General features: G+C 33.0%; 1 pseudogene; it reads left to right on the top strand.

Annotated features, from left to right (window-relative positions):
- The first annotated feature begins 1,667 nt into the window (after window positions 1-1,667).
- LOC128173213 (hepatic lectin-like) lies at window positions 1,668-16,921 on the top strand (annotated as a pseudogene).
- The last annotated feature ends 851 nt before the right edge of the window (window positions 16,922-17,772 follow it).

Genomic DNA, 17,772 nt, shown 5'->3' with positions numbered 1-17,772 from the left:
ATATTTTTGTATTAATCAGACGTCAACTTCCTGTTAAATGACGACTTTGTTTATTTTTAGCAAAAATTTTCAAACAAATTTTTGTCAAAGAATTCTTAGCAACTGTTTATCGCAGATGCTTGAAATTTGTACACAGTACTTGTGTAAGCATGCTATATCGTGGGATGTATTTTCGTACCAATTGGACGTCAACTTCCTGAGTAATGAGTACTTTGTTTATTTTTAGCCAAAATTTTCAAACAAATTTCCGTCAAAGATATTTCAGCAGCTATTTATCGCAGATGCTTGAAATTTTAACACACTATTTGTTTTGGCATGCCATATTTGGGATTTATTTTTGTATCAATTGGACGTCAACTTCCTATTAAATGAGTACTTTGTTTATTTTAGCCAACATTTTCAAACCAATTTCCTCAAAGATTTCTCAGCAGCTATTTATCGCAGATGCTTGAAATTTTAACACACTATTTGTTTAGGCATGCCATATTGTGGGATATATTTCTGTACCAATCGGATGCCAGCTTTCTGTTAAATGTCGACTTTGCTTATTTTGCATATTCACATCAGAGCGGGGGTATCACTAGTGAGCATTGGCTCACAGAAATCTTGTTTTTTCGGCCCGAGATTTTTGAATGACATTTTTTGCATGAATTGCTACTGATGTAATGATTATTTTAAGATAGAAAAATAAGACATTTACCACCCCGTTTGTTTAACGGGTCATCTGAAAGTTTGTTAATTTTTAACATAGGACCCTATGGGATTTTGATCAATTTTGCGCATATTTTACAATTTTTTTAAACTTCTGCTCAAGGGTTTTCTTTTTCTGTTCTACATATTAAAGTTATTGATAAAAGGCATCAAATGGTCAAATGAAAAGTATCTTTTTACCTCCTGGTTTGTTCCAGGGGTCTTATCAAAGTTGTGGGGTTTTTTGGTATGCCCAATCTCCCAGTTTGTCCGATAATGGCTATTTTTTATTTGACAAAAGCGGAAATGGTGATCTTTATAGTATTATTAAAACATTCAGACAGATTTAAGTAATAAATAAATATATATCACATATTAAGGTTCATTAATAAAAAATACATGGTTACTGTTTTGAAATATATGAATTAAGCTAGATTTAGGCGAGTTAGGAAAACGTGACAAAGGGCTAGGCTTGCTGAACCCTCTTCACCTTTTCGAGTCGAGCCAAAATAAAGCTTATACTTCGAAACATTTATATATAATATCAATTTCACACATCAAACGAGCTATTTTCAACAAATTTCGCTGAATATCTGCTGTTGAAACTATCACGATATGACGGCACAATACAAATGAAACGCTGCGCGAAAGTGTGCGTGCTCGTTCTGTACTCGGCCTCGTTAACTAATGATTCAAACTTGTTTAATATCCCTTCATTACCCATTGAATTCCTCAAATATTACATTGTAGAATTTTGTGTTTTTACCTATAAGGAAGAAAACATAGAAATAATTACATTTTAACGTTTAAGGAAATGTGTACATGAGTAGTATTCTAACAATTATCATTTCTGTTTATTATTATATAACATGTTTCATAATTGTCAAGTATCTCGAACAAGTGTTTACATGCAACATATATAAAAAAGAGATCTGTTTACTTCCTCTTTGTTAAAAGTCTCAGACAGACGACTTGTCTCAAGTATTACAGCATAAAATATTTCGACAGTATTTAGCCGACTAAGACGTTTTTCATTGCAACACAGATTTGGGTGAATTGTGAGCTATTCTTTTCTACATTTTTTGCAGTTGCAGAACGAAAAAAAAACAATAAAAAAAAAGATGAATAAATTGTACATTGTTCAAGTGGCTATATGCATTTGTTTCATGGACGGCTTTGATGGACAACCGTTGTATGAAGACAAATGCCATGTCGATGATATGGACAGACGTTTCAACGGAGCTTACAGTAAGATTTAAACAGTTAATCATTTTAAATCAAAAAAAAAAAAAAATAAACGTTTAAACATTTTAGAATTCATCATAATTAATTTCTCCTATTATAAAAAGTGCTTGTGATATGTTTTGCACGTTTCAATATTTTTATATTATCGAATAGAACACCTCAAGGATTTGTCAAATTCAAATTGTAATGGCTCTACGCCTAATCTTGGTAGAGTTCTTTTATTCGTTTGTAATGATGATAATTCAACTTAAAAAATCTTGACCTTGGGTTCTACAAACGTAACGTCATTGATTAAAAGTAGAAATGTTTAAACATGGCTCTCTTCGCAGTATATTGAACCCTGCGTTATTATTTCTTTATGCCATTGTACTTATCCCAAAGGCACATGTTGTTTAATGTATGCATTTATTATATCAATTTATTTAAGACCGTCTGCTTATGAATGTTAAACATATTATGATTTAAACAAAAATGGAAAAATGAATAGCTCCTATCAGCCGCGTAGTTCAGATCACTTGACTCGGCACTTATTTAGTGTTTCGGCGGTGTGATGTTATCGAGGTTAATTGATAGATTTGTAGCTGCAAATCTGCCATCCCTAGGTATCATTTTATTAGAGAAGTACGCATAGTGCACCTTTTAGTATAGTGTGCCAACATTTGATAGATTTTTCCTAAGGTTATGAATTTGTTACAACTCAAATTTGAGAGCTCCTTTTCTTTGTATTATTTTGAGCTGTGAGAGTCAAGTCTTCATTGTATTTTTCCAGAACTTCTTCTATAATATCATTAATTTCATTTTTATTATGTCCTCTTTTCTTCACAGTGTGCATTAAATTCACTTAAGATTTGATTTAATATAGTAGGGTCACTTGCATTTCACATATGGCGGTACGTTTTCTTCTTGATGAAACCTATGACAACTGATGCATTATGAGCACTACTTCGCTCCAGAGATTGAAATATATAAGTTGGTTTAATGAATGATTAAATCAAGGGTTAGCATGTTCATGAATCGTATTCCTTAAAGGGACATGGTCACCATTTTCGTTAAAAAGTATTTTTCCGATTTTAATATTTTCAATGCTTCAGAAAGGCATTTTTAATAAGCAATTGAAATTTGATTACCATTTCTTGAGTTATAAGCGAGTAACAGAGCTTTAAATGCTTCGCTATGTAAACAAAGCGTTTGTTTACATTTTGAACGTTGAAGTAATAATTTCAGTTTTAAACCTTAAACGAATGTTTTAAACGTAAGGAACTGTTTATCTATGCTTAGAATAAATAAAAAGATAAATCAGCTTGAAATTTCTTTTTACTGGTATATTGAACCTATGTAAACAAAAACAGGGCAAGAGCCTTGTATTGTTAGCCATGTATCTTGCTTATAACTCTACGAATGACTCTCAAATTTTATTCGATCATTAGAAATGCAATTCTAAAGCATTGTAAATAATATAAAAAAAAAATGGAATTTCACCAAAAACGTGACCATGCCCCTTTAAAATAGCGTAGTGTCAAAAAATGCAAATGTTTTGTAGACGGATTTAAGCAATCGGCAAAGGTTATTTGCTAAGATGAATGTGTCGTATATTTCGTTTTCATTTCCATGAAAAAATAATGTATTCATTGTTTCGATTGTGGTCATGAAACAGTATATCTGTTTTCCTTTGGAATATCTGTAGAATCCATTCTTTAATTTGATGTACGCGAACACTACATAGGGCGGGGTGACATTATGACCCAATAACACAACTTGTAATTTGTTTATATGTGTGCATGAGAGTTTCATTGAAATATTTTTTTCTTAAATTAAATTACGTAAGTAATTTGGATCTGATATGGGCAGGGCTAGTATTGAATAAACACTCTTGTCAAACTTACTTTAAACCAACTTTTATTTGCAACGATTTTCTTTCGCGATTTTTTTCAGATGAACTGGTTCGCGACGAGTTTTGTTTACGTCAAAGACTGCTTATGCTGGAAATAATGACTTCTATAGAAAAAATAAATGTAGATAGAAGTTTTACAACCCAGAAGAAGAAAATAGATTTAATATTTTTACGATTTAACAGCAGATTTAAACTCTTTTTTTTTCATAAAGACTCTTTTCATACATGGACGGAAACAAACTTGCTTTGTCGTCGGTCGAAATTAAGAAAACGTCAGATGATTTTAATTTTGTCTGAATGAAACGCATTGTAACACTGAAAGGAACGCACTGATATTAACATAAACAAGGCAGAAGAAATAATATGTGCGTTGTCTTGCCCAATGTTGTCTAAATAGTTAAAGGTACAAGACATTTAAAATTAAAATAAAAACAAGAAATAACAAATCCGGATTTAAAATGTCACAACAATTTTATCCAAGAAAAAAATGTTGATATGAAAACAAAGGGTTTTACTGAAGATGCGAACTTCAACTGTTTAACGAAAAAAAAAAACGAGGTATGGGAGTTTTTTGTCTGCCCCCCTCCCCCCCCCCCCCCCTCCTTCAGAAGTACACAAACTGGACATAAATGTATTTGATGCCATTAAAACAATGGTTGCTGCAAAAACATTACGGTAATTCCTAAGGAAAGACAAATTATCTCCCCATATAACAAGGCCAACAGAAAATATTTATTTAGTCAATATGTTGCTTATATGTTAACAACAATTTTGCACACGTTAAGAATTTCTATAAGGGGCGGTTGTAATTTCATTATAAATATAGAGCATATCAGACTAGAGGCACAATGCCTGCTTGTCAGTTATATGATGTAACAAGAAATAGCCTACGATAAGTTCGACAAGAGTGTTTATTCAATACTAGCCCCGTCCACATCAGATCCGAGTAGCTAACGCAATTTGATTTTAGAAAACAACAAATTTAAATGTAATTCTCACACCTATCTAGGCTATGAATAAATTATACATGCACAGTCCCTGAAATGTTCTATTTTCCCACTTAAACGGCGAGTAAACGGTGAGCGCACGCTGAGCGAGCGGTGAGTGCACAATGAACTTAATATGAGCGCACGCTGAATTGAAATTGATGAGCACTTATGAAAGGTGAAAGGTGAGCGAACGCGAGCGCAAAGTGAAAGATAAACGCACGGTAACAATATGAGAACGCAAGGTTAAATGATTTATTCTGAGTTCCTTGGGAATTATTCTTACATTGTGTTTCGTTGGTAATCGGGGAAAAATAACAAATACACAAAATGTATGTATTGTTATCAGCCTAAATATGATATTATCTGACTGAAGAATAAGTGGACGCTGGACGCACGTTGAGCGCTTTGTGAACAATAAGGTCGAATTAAACGAAGCGTATAGCCCAAATGAACACACGAAGAAAGCACGGAATAAGAAAGTAAAACGTTTCAGGGACTGCACTATACAATGCTTGAACAACATGTATAATGGAGGCTTTAGTTATTGAAAAAAATATATTTATAAAAAAGCTTGAATTTTTTAGCATGGTAAAAGTAAACAAAGATGTATAAGGTGTATGCATGATTTTGCGACTTATGATAAATGTATGAACAAAAATTGATTACATTTGGTAACAAGTCAACTCATTTTAAAGAATAAAATGTTCAGGGTACAGTCGAAATTGTTAAGACCCTCAAATATGAAAATAAATTTCGCAATGAAAATGCTTGTCGCTAAGATCCCTAAGATTAATTATTTTCACAGGAAGACCAGCAGTTCAAAAGTTTGTTGCGATTTGTATTTCAAAATATCATATCCTTTTTTTCTATTAATTTACTTTGTAGATATACTCTTTAGAGACAGGTGAAAAAATGATCATTTTAATGGACAACAAAGGCGACCTATTTGTCATAAATAAATAAACAAAATAAGCTTATGAACAAAAATGATGACAAAAACTATTACATATTATTATATATACTTTTAATTTACAATATCTTTTCAAAACGTGTATTTAACTTTCACAGATAGAGAAGTGGTATTGCAAAGACAAATTGGCAGTTTAAAAAATCAACTTGACTCCTTTAGAGGTATTTCTTTTTATAAACGATGAGTTAATGCTTAGTACACTTCAATCACTAAGAAATATGTCTTAAAGCTTAAGAAAGCTGGTTTTAGAAGTACAAAAACTGATTGTTTATCTTAATTTAGAAAAAAAAAAAACTTAGCTATCAAATATGTAATTCTTTTGTTTTGGGTTTCAGATACAATAGAACGTTTACAATTTCATCTTGGATGTTTAAATAAGAACGGAACATGTAAGTAATCTATTCTTGCTGTCCATACGTTCGAACGTCCATCAGTCTGTCTGTCTGATATGACGGCATATGTGTTACTGTTTAAATCACTTGAACAAGGATTCGGCAACACAACTACACAACTATAGCAACCATTTCTACATTGTACGCAGGGCGTCGCTTTTATCGTTTGAAGAGTTAATCTTTGACTGGCCTAAGTATGATACTTGTTTTAAACATGACACTTAAACAATCTTAACTTCTCGGGCCTTTACGGCAAGCTTGGAAAAACACCTCGAATGTATTAACATCACCAGATGTTAGAATTTAATACAAAATGGAGTCGATTCCCATCAAAATAACTATCGGTTAAACAGCCTTGTATGTCGCTTATGTGTTCTATATTAGGGTATATAGTTGACTTTAATGAAGTATATAGCTCACATCTCAACAGATCGTAAAATGTGTTGTATTTATATCAAATTTTTATAACATGGGGGGGGGGGTCATGGACGCCAAAGTAATACATTCGAGGTGTGTGTCGAGATTGCCTGAAAGGCCCGAGAAATTGCGAGTGGGCTCTCAATAACAGAAAAGTATACAAGTTTAGCATTTTTGAAAAAGCTTACCGTCTTTAGAACAAACCCGAAACACAAATTAGTTATCAAAGACAGTTTAATTCTCCTTTTATATTTATATAAATGCCACCTTCCTCTACATAGCATGGCGAGTGGATTTATCCGAACATTTTTGTGTCTTGTGTCGTTTAAGCCTGCGTGTCTAAAATTGAGAACTGTGTGCGCGAGCAGGTAAGTTGAGATCGACTATAGGGTAAACGAGATCTTAGGTAGGGTCGTAGACTCGTATTATTTTGATAAAATCAAAGTTATACCACTGCATTTATCTATCTAAGGTGCAAATAACTTTACCAATATCAGGCATACCGCATCATTTTTTTTTTACATTTTGGTATAAATATTTGAATTAACAATGCTTAAAGAAAAACAAATAATTTCAAGATATTGTAGAATGTTACTTTCAACTACATGTAGTTGGACCTGAAAACCAAAGGCTGAATTTCATTCATAGCAATTTGTATTGCATTTTCGTTTTCTCACTTTTTAATATTTGAAATCTACGAAATTTGTTAAGTCGTACAAAGATCATCAGAAAATTATCTCCCTTGCGCCGAACAGTATTTCAACCAATGAAATTAATGTAAATTTTCACATCATGTATTTTCAACCAAACACAAAGGAAGAGAAGAGCACAACCCGGAGACTGTAAATTATTTCAACTCTTTATACCGTCTTCCAAGGCAGACGGATATAAAGGTGGTGGTATGGGAGGGTGCTTTCAATTAAACTACACACTATTGTATGTTTTATTTCAATTATTATCATTTTCAATGCCAACATTGCATAATCGGCGAAAAAAGAACAATAACTTATGCATGATTTTCAGATCTCGAAGAAAACGTTACAAAGAGTCAATACTGTTTCATTAAAGCACCTTTCAACTGGAAAAATGCCAAGGTAAATTGTTTATTGCTTTAATATATTGTTAATATCCTTAGTTTATTCGAATATGAAATTTACGAAAACAACCTGGTTCTCATGTTTTTCTTATTATATCCCCCGCAAACGAAGTTTGGGGGGTATATAGGAATCACCTTGTCCGTCCGTCCGTCCGTCCGTCTGTCAGTCCGTCCATCCGTCCGTCCGTCCGTCCGTCTGTCTGTTCGATTCGTGTCCGGTCCATATCTTTCTTATGGAGAAAAGTTAGAAGTTCTTACTTCACACAAAGATTGCTTATGACCTAAGAGTGTGTCATGACCTTGAACCAAGGTCGTTCGGGCAAGGTCAAGGTCACCAACAGAAAAAAGTGCAAAATTCGTGTCCGGTCCATATCGTTCTTATGGAGAAACATTGGAAGTTCTTACTTCACACAAAGATTGCTGATGACGTAAGGGTGTGTCATGACCTTAACCCAAGGTCATTTGGGCAAGGTCAAGTTCACTGACAGAAAAAGTGCAAAATTCGTGTCCGGTCCATATCTTTTTAATGGAGAAACATTGGAAGTTATTACTTCACACAAAGATTGCTTATGACCTTAGGGTTGGTCATAACCGTGACCTAAGGTCATTTGGACAAGGTCAAGGTCAATGGCAGAAAAAAGTGCAAAATTCGTGTCCGGTCCATATCGTTCTTATGGAGAAACATTGGAAGTTCTCAGTTCACACAAAGATTGCTTATGAGCTAAGGGTTTGTCATGACCTTGACCAAAGGTCATTTGGGCAAGGCAAAGGCTACTTGCATAAAATTTTAAAACTCGTGTCCAGTCCATATCTTTCTAAAGGACAAATATTGGAAGTTCTTAATTCACATCTAGAATGCTTATAACCTGAGAGTGTGTCATGACCTTGACCAAAGGTCAATTGAGGAAGTTCAAGGTCATTGTTAAAAAAAAAATCGGGCTCAGTATACCAATAACTCAAAATGTTTATATTAAGTGGCTGCTTGACATGTGGAATTTCGAGTCATGTTTGTTAACATAAGGATGCAAATGTCCTCATGCATTTACAGTTAACTTGAACTAAGATGGAATTTAAAGAATAGAACTTGGTTTTTGTACTCATATAAGCATTAACAGTTTTAAAAAATAGAGCAGTTGCTATTTATAGAAAATGGACGATGAAATAGATTCATCCAATATTTTCTATAATAGAAATAATACATGAGTTATGATTTTTTCTTAGCGGGTGGTATCAATTGTGAGCTTGCTCACAGTACCTCTAGTTTATTAATATATATTTACATAATCAAGTATGTGAACCTCTAATTCAAAGGAAAATATATTGTAAATTTATATCTCAATCGAAACTGACAAGACTGAAATCTACACCGCGGTTAAGGCAAGTGTTTAAAGATTGTAGATATTATGGTCATTTTGAATAATATTTCATTCTAACAAAACCAATGCTGAATACAAGTATCTATAGTCTGTCCCAAGATATTTATGCAGCACATTTGGACGATTCGTAATAAAAATACACATACCTGTGAAAGAAGTACAATTGAAAAAGTTGAAAGGGATAATTTCCAAGATAATTTCATTGACACATTATCATCTCTCACTGAAAAAAATTCACAGGAACGAAAACATGATGCCTAAGTTACTTATAAAAATCGAATTAGTAACAAAATGTGAATCCGGGATATCTTGGAACAGAGTATAGTGAATGTGTTCACGAAGGATGTATATTTGTACTTTGGAATGGAGTCACTCTTAATGTAATTTCCGATTTTCATTTTATGGTTTGACAATATGCTATATCTGCATAGATTTTTTAAGATGTTATTTCATCCTCTTTATTCTGTTTTATTTAGTTCAAAATGACCTATTTTTTCACCCCCCCTACTTATACTTACTGTACATGCATGCAAAATTAACTTAAAATTAGATCGATATGACTGTAAGAATGACCCTTCCTTCTATATATATAATCTTTCTATCAAACCAAATCTGAGGCATTAATCGCATTTTATACTAAAATAGTTAGTACAGCATTACAGATGTTTGATCCACCTATTTTCCACAAAGAACTATATATGATAAGAGTTAAATTTGGCCCCCAAAATTCGCCATTTTTTAAGTGTTTCGGGTACAATAAAATGTTAACTAATTTTTTAGAAGAGTTGATATAAAATTTATTTTTAATCTTTTTATTTGATTTATTTGCACTCACTGGTAGTATATCACGTCAGAAATGACGCCATTTCTTTAATTCATTAAAAATCAGCCAAAAATTGACATTTTTCTTAGGCTATCTATTTACGAATGGAAAATATATAGCGCAAGCTTGAACAAGGAAAATATTTTTGTCACTTATTATTCTTGGCTAGATTCATCTCTGATTAAAATATTTTATTTGTTCAAGAATGCGCTCTATGTTTTCGGAAGGAAAAACTGCTGAAAACAAGCTGTTTTACGCTAAAAATGCCAAAATGGCGGGAAAAGGTTGTCTTTACAATGTCATATTTCTAAATTGTGGGCACTTTAACCAAAATGAATATTATGTAAACACATCACATACATATCTGTACTAAGAAAACAAAGAATGATAGGAAAATGATGATGTTCATTTTAGGGGGCCATTTTAGGCTCTTATCATATATAGTCCAAAGAAAAATATAGCACAAGATCACTGTGACGTCATACATTTAAATCAATGATCATTTGTTTGCATTTCTCGACTCAATACGAAGTAATGCAAGCATGTAAAATCTCTGGTCTCACCGAAACTTTTTTGGTCTCAAAACGTGCCTTCAAACCTCAAGGCACCCTTTATTACGAGTTAAAAGTAAGTCATTTTTAGCACAGCACCATGGGAGAAAACATTAGCGAGCATTATGGGACGTAGACAAAAAAAAATTCTTAATGAATCTGTAGGTTTAGTTCGTTCTTATTCCCGCGTGCACTGGTTCATAGTTCCAATTTTGACATTGTTTACACTTCATTCCAATGATTTTTTTCCGACATTGATCACCAAAAAAGCATTTACTTGTTTAAATACTAGTAATACATTTTGCCAAACGCATTTTTAAACGTTGTGGGCTGTATACATTGAGAACAAAGTTAAACATGGCAATTCACATATTACTTTGATAATATAATACATGTGTATATAAACTGCTGCATCGATTTTTGTTTTTTTTTTGTTCCGCACATATATAATAACGCAATATTTGTCAAATATGCGAATCGCTGTCAAAGGAATAAGACAAATCCTATTTTTTGACAGTAGCTGGAAACTGTATTCTTAGGAAAACTAATTGCGTGACTTTACCTCATAAAGACATTGGCCAATTCATTGATAATTGAATTATTTGTATCTGTGTTTTATCCATTTATTTATTTATTTGTATTTTATTCATTTACCTATTTGTTCATTACCAGGGTAAATGGCAATCATTTGGGTCACATCTTCTTGAGATCAACACAGAATCAGAACAGAAATGGTTGTATGATAAAGGTAGTTTCTTGTGCTTTAAACAGTTATATTTTAGTTGGCCACCAGATTACGTCAATGATATAGTTATGTTGCTTAACCTTTGAAAATTATGTCAAGTGTTAAACTTCTTGACATTTTTGGGATTTAAAAGTAAACTAATTTTTTTTAATTCTTACTTTGCAGGAACGGGCAATAGGTTACTTTCAAGTTGATAAACGTTTCAATCTCTTTCTTATGGTTTCATAGGAGTAGTAATACAATGTGACATGCATTTTATACATAAAGGCAATAAGTTTAAATCTCTTTTTGACTATATCTACCTATAGTGAAGGATCAAAATATACATAAATAGGTTGCTCACTGCTTGAAAAGTAGGCTCCAGAGGTCGTGAGTTCAAACGCCTGTCGGGGCGGAGGTGGAGCTCCATTAAAGTGAATTTCTCTGTGGTTTATGCATATCTATGTCCTTCACTTTGGGCAGGTATATGTCAACTTTAGAGTCGTTGCAATGTTTTTGCTTATTATATGTATATATCTATGCAATGTATATATCGTTTAGATCCTCTCAAAATGTCGTTTAACCTGTACCTCAAGCGACCGTTTATTGTGCGACCAGCGCGCTAGGTTCCGTTCGTCATCGAAGGCAGGAATAATGTCTTGCCTAGAAGACCGATTGGTTAGCCCGGTGGTCGCTCACTGCTAGGAAAAAAGATTCCAGAAGTCATGGGTTAAGCCCCGGCCGGGGTGAACTTGAGCTCCAATATAGTGAATTTCACGGTGCTTTATGTATATCACTATGTCAATTTGAATGTGTTTGCAATGTTTTTGCTCTTTTATATATATATATATATATATATATATATATATATATATATATATATATATATATATATATATATATATAAGAGGAATGTCAACGAGTACTCGACTATCGCTCGGTTACACTGATCACCAACTAAGTTTTCTTAGTCGATTACTCGTACACTCGTACAAGTTATTGAGTAAATTAATTTAAAAAAGCTTGTTCTTAACGCTGCAGTTTTGAGCTACGAATGATAATAAAAGTTTCTTTTTTTCGGTATGTTTTATGCCTTAGTTACAGGTTTTTTTTTCCATCGGTCTCCCTGGTGTATTTTTTAAGCGGCTAATAAATGATCTCTTTTGATTTACTTAGGCAATGATGTACTTGAGGAGAACAAATTGTGTTTCTTCTAATCAGTTATCTATTTGATTAGGTGTTTGTGTCTTGAAAAATCTAATCATATCAAAATTATCCCAAGGTGTTCAGTTTAATAATCATTAAGCTATTATTGTTGATTTGTCGCGGACTTAGCATGGACCTGGTCACATTTGATTTGCTTAAGATAACATGAAGCTCATTTATATGTTCTACTAGCATCACACGAAAAAGAAAAACTAGGACATTTGCTAACACATATGTAGATGGAAAACTTTTGTACATATTATTTTAGGTTTTAAATGCTTTTTTTAGTTTTACACAATATGCATGTGACAGTAGCACTATTTGATTTCATCAGGACACACAATTTCAGATAAATGATCCAGTACACAACGATTGCTCGACTAAAGCCCATTATAAATCGGCTAAGCCAACAGAGTAATATCGTGCAATCCTATTCGAAGGGGGTCAAGACTACCCCCTGAACAATTGGCTTACATACCATTTTGTGCGTCACGATACACCGAAGAAGAAAATATTTGGTAAAGGGGTCAATATTACAATTTTTTTTTAGATAATTGGCCATTTCTAATTCGTGGGAGTGGGGGTAACCTCAGAGGGAAGATCTAATATGCCCGCTATCTTGCCTAATCAATGTGTGATTCTGAAGTGCATACGTTATTATCTTACATGTTATTATAATATGGTGTGTTTTTTTTTCATTTTGGACACACACCTCTCTCAGCCACCCCCCCCCCCCCCCGCCAAAAAAAATGCGGTTGACAAACTCAAACGAAAAACAAAGAATCTTACTGAGGTGCACACCTACAGTGAGTTCAAGCAATTTAAAAAAAAAAAACATTAACTATAGCATAGCATAAAATATAATTTTTCTTACCATAGCATTAGAATCTCTTACCATAGCATACTATCTCACAGCAAAGAATTAGATTCTCATTCCTCACGGCACAACATAGCATACAATAGGACAGCATACAACATACCTTCAACTCTTTTTATTTATTTTTCTTTGAGAATACATGTTAATATTGCATTTTAGAGAAAAACTGTTGATAAATTCGAAATGTTAAGAGCTATTCAAATCTCATAGTTAAACAAACCAAAGTACAGGCACGTAGCATCAGGGGGGGCCAGCACTTTTTCTCGCAGCAGCATTTTTTTTTAAATTTACATATTAAAAAATGAATTATAATGGAGTTGGCCCCCCCACTTTTTTTGAAGTTACTAAAAAATTGATATGAAAATTAGGAAATGAGTAGTCAAATTGAAGGTACCCCCCCCCCCCCCCCCCCCCACGGATTAGGAATTTCATGATTTGGAAGAAAAAAATTTTTGGTAGGGAAGAATTTTTTTTTGGAAGTATAGTTGAGTCTACCCCCCCGCTCCCCCCCCCCCCCCCCCACGGATTAGGATTTTGAAGATTTTTGGAATTTTTTTTTTTTTTTTTTTTTTTTTTTTTTTTTTTTTGCTTGTCAAGATTTTTTGGATGGGTCTGGCCCCCCCACTTTCAAAAACGATGCTACGTGCCTGAAGTATACCGTATCACAGCATATCATGAAAATGGCATACCATAGATTAGTATAAATATAGTACAAATGTATAAATTTATACAGGTATTAACTGAAATATGTAGGCCCATTATGTTCTAGAAGTGAGTAAAATTTCATTTGGCCGTCTTTAAGAAACGCGATCGACAAGTTTAGGGTTTAGAAAAAAGAAGACAAAGAGCTGGACGAACACAATACGTCGCAACCCCCATTTGCGAGTCTTAAAAGAAATATTTCATTAGTGGTTGTATATTAAATGTATTTCATTAACATAATCACTTGATAACCAATATATACATACAGCTACTATTGAAATAAGTATCTCAATACTAGTAGAGAGTGATTTTCTCATAAATGATGATTTATGGAGGCCGATTTGGGGTTGTTTTTTGTGTGGAAAAACTACATTTGCAAAACTATTCATTGTTTAACCATATATCATTTAATTAAATTTTAGTTACCTTGAAAGGTTTCTAGAAAATTGATCGTCTGGTTTTATTTAGGGTACATCTCAAAGAGAGGTACATTTGCTATAGAAATATATAGGAAACTGTCATGTTTCGCACTTCGGAGCAGGTTTAAAAAATACTACAATAGCTTTTTTTTCTCAAATTGTTATAAAGATTGGTTGTAATGAAGTTCTTTTGGATTTTGTGTGGGTGATAGCGAAAACGACAAACAGTAAAATAAACAAAACAATATGAAATTATTTATCAACAAAACAAATTAAAATAATAGAATATGAAGAGACTCACACTCACAAACACACACCTTCACTCTCTCACTAAGAAAGAAAATATAACTTTAAACAGTTAATCAATCAACACTGACAATGAAACAACAGTGAATTAATTTTTAACACATTCAATTGTCAATGTATATATAAAACAAATAAAGCTTTAAACGCTGGCTAAATATAGCTATTACAGTATTTAAAGGAAAAAACCAGCAAATCAAAATCACCAATACTGTTAAATGTAATTTCACAGAAAAAGTGAATTGGAATGTTATCTGTAATTAAACAATCAATTTTTATCACTAGGTAAACTGATAAATCATTTAATCATAAAATAGAATTGAAAGTTTGGCTTCAAATAATTGCAAAAGCCATCCTAAAATAGTCACCACTGGGCCTCCATAGCAGACAAAACACAAACAAAATATCCTGTGTCTAGTCCCGGACTCGAAGGTCTCTCACTGGAAAACTATCCACACAGGGCCTCCTAACCATAAACGTTGGTCAAACACGAGCTCCCGTGCGTCCCACTTGCGTCACGCGCTGCTCCGTTAATAGTTCTCAGTCCTAGTCCTGCCCCACATATGCTAAGCTAAGCCTTCAACTAACGTTTCACTATTGACCCACCGGGTTAACGATATGATTATCCCTGCACTGAAACAATAATAACCTATGCTAAAATCTATAGACATACTCATTTATACAACGAAAATAACAAAGAATACACCCTGTAAATATACACCCCGTAAATATACTATGAAACTGACAAAATACATACAAAAACTAACCGGCTGGAGAAAAGCAAATGCCCAAACAGATTTACAGTAATTTATGGCTACCAGTCTACCAGACTAGCTTCTGGTATTCGCCAAAATTAACAAACTTGAAGACGATTTCAACAACGTTGCCGCACACTTGACAAGCAGTCACGGCTCTAACTCACCAAACCGGTTATACTAAAAATAGCCATAACACTAAACACTCTCGATTGACAAGTATGGAACACAACTTGGTCCAAAATTACAACTATTTTCACAAACAAATACAAAACTGAAATAAACTGAATTCAACTTCAACACATTGGTAATATCATTTCCTACCTTTTAGGCCTCCTTTAAAGATAATTGCAAAATATTGTGATATACTTCAAATGAAAATAGCCAATAAAATAAGGTATGGTTTTATAACTATCCTAAACTTTCCGGATATTCGTACCTAACAAGTAAATCAATTGGTAGAAGCATTAGCTACGAATCTGTAATTTCGAATTCCGGTTGGGCTTTTCCAAATTTTACCTTTCAAAACAATTAAAAAGTGTAGTTTGGTCATTTTTTTTTTATTTTAAAATTCTAAATCGGTGAGGGTATTTTAATTATAATGTTCTTTTATTTAGTTTCGAGCTCGGAAGGAATGTGGTGGATCGGACTTGTATTACACACCGTAGAACACTTATGGATTTGGGATCATTCGGAGAGTGCATCGACATTAAAAAACTGGCATCCAGCAGAACCCAATGGTGAAGGACGTGAGAAGTGCGCCCTGGTAAAAAAAAAGATGGCAGGTGGCGTGATTATTCTTGCACTAGAAAGTTCTACTTTATTTGTGAAAGAAAATAAGAGAGAAATTATCACGGGAAAAAGTGGTCAATAACTTAAAACATTGATGTCAGATCTACATGTATCACCCAGTAATAAGGAGTTAAACAAAAATGCATGTATATATTACGTTCTTTATTTTGTAATCTATATCAGCTAATCAAAACATAAAATAAAAAGGATATGAATATCCACGTTAAATGACACAGGTACATAAAAGAATTATTCTTTTTTTAATATGAGTATATATTAGATTAGTTCTCGTAATATGATTTCGTGCTGATTATTTAATTTGCACAGGGTGTTCCATAATATCCTATACCATTTGAAATTCTTAAATAATGTTTGACCAAAACTTTAGAATTGTGATTCAATTTTAAAAAAAAAAAAAAGGAAACGAAAGTGTATTTTTCTATTTAAACAATTAAGGTGAAAATATGCCTTTCATCGACTTATGATGTCACAATATTGCATCATATTTCTTTAGTTTAATTGATTTTTTTTTTCACAATGAATCGGACAAGAAAGCACGCATCTTGCTTTTAAAGGCTGCTTTTTTAAACACATACTCCAGATACAGTTCTACGAGTTATGAAACAAGAATACTCTAGGTAAAAACAACTCAACAAGCACCGGCTTCAATAAAGAAAAAAAATTAGTTGTTTTTTTTTCTGGGACACCTCGCATATAGACTACATTTAACTTTTTTTGTTTATATTTATTGATAATGTTCATATATATATTGAAACAATGCTTTGATGTATCGCATTTGAATGATTAAAATAATGACATATAAAATATTCTAAAGCTTAAAAGTTCTTACTATCTTTTTTTCTGACAAATAAAGTTTTCTTCGGTATATTAAAAAACCTATCAATTGAGTATTCGGTCGAGAGCAATTTTATTGTACATGTACCCATTGACAGTATCTATTTCCCTCGGCTTCACATCGCGGAATAAGTGATGTCTATGGGGCTGATAGCTTGATTTCGTCCTCATTTCCATCAAAAAGGTATATGATATTATTCCTGGTGTCATAACTTCATACAGTATACATGTTTTGATGTGATTCCGAAATATAATGTCATTACATTGTAGAAATAGTGCGACTATTGATACGATTAAATTATTTTTTTAATGATTAGCATCGAGTCAGTCTGAAACAAAAATGTTATAAATACGCATAATTTGGCTTTGCAGACAAATTCTAAATAAAATTACTAATTTATTTTTTATTTAAGGGATTGATATTCTCGCTTACTCTGACAAATGTCATTAGGCATAGGACACCTCTCTTACAATTATAATTACATCAAGTTCACATACCCGTTTTCTTTATTTGATTTATAAACTAAACCTACAGGTAATACAACGGGATGATACACAACATATTTTTAAAGTCAGCTCATCCACTCTCCGAAGACTTTGTCTTTATGTAATAAAAAATATTTACATTACACATATATTGCATGTAAGGTGTGTTGAAAGCTACGGCAGTTATAACGCTGTAACACACACAGGGTACTC

The sequence above is a fragment of the Crassostrea angulata genome, chromosome 2 (genome assembly GCF_025612915.1).
Source record: "Crassostrea angulata isolate pt1a10 chromosome 2, ASM2561291v2, whole genome shotgun sequence".
Taxonomy (NCBI): domain Eukaryota; kingdom Metazoa; phylum Mollusca; class Bivalvia; order Ostreida; family Ostreidae; genus Magallana; species Magallana angulata.
This window is presented reverse-complemented; position numbering and strand designations above follow the sequence as displayed.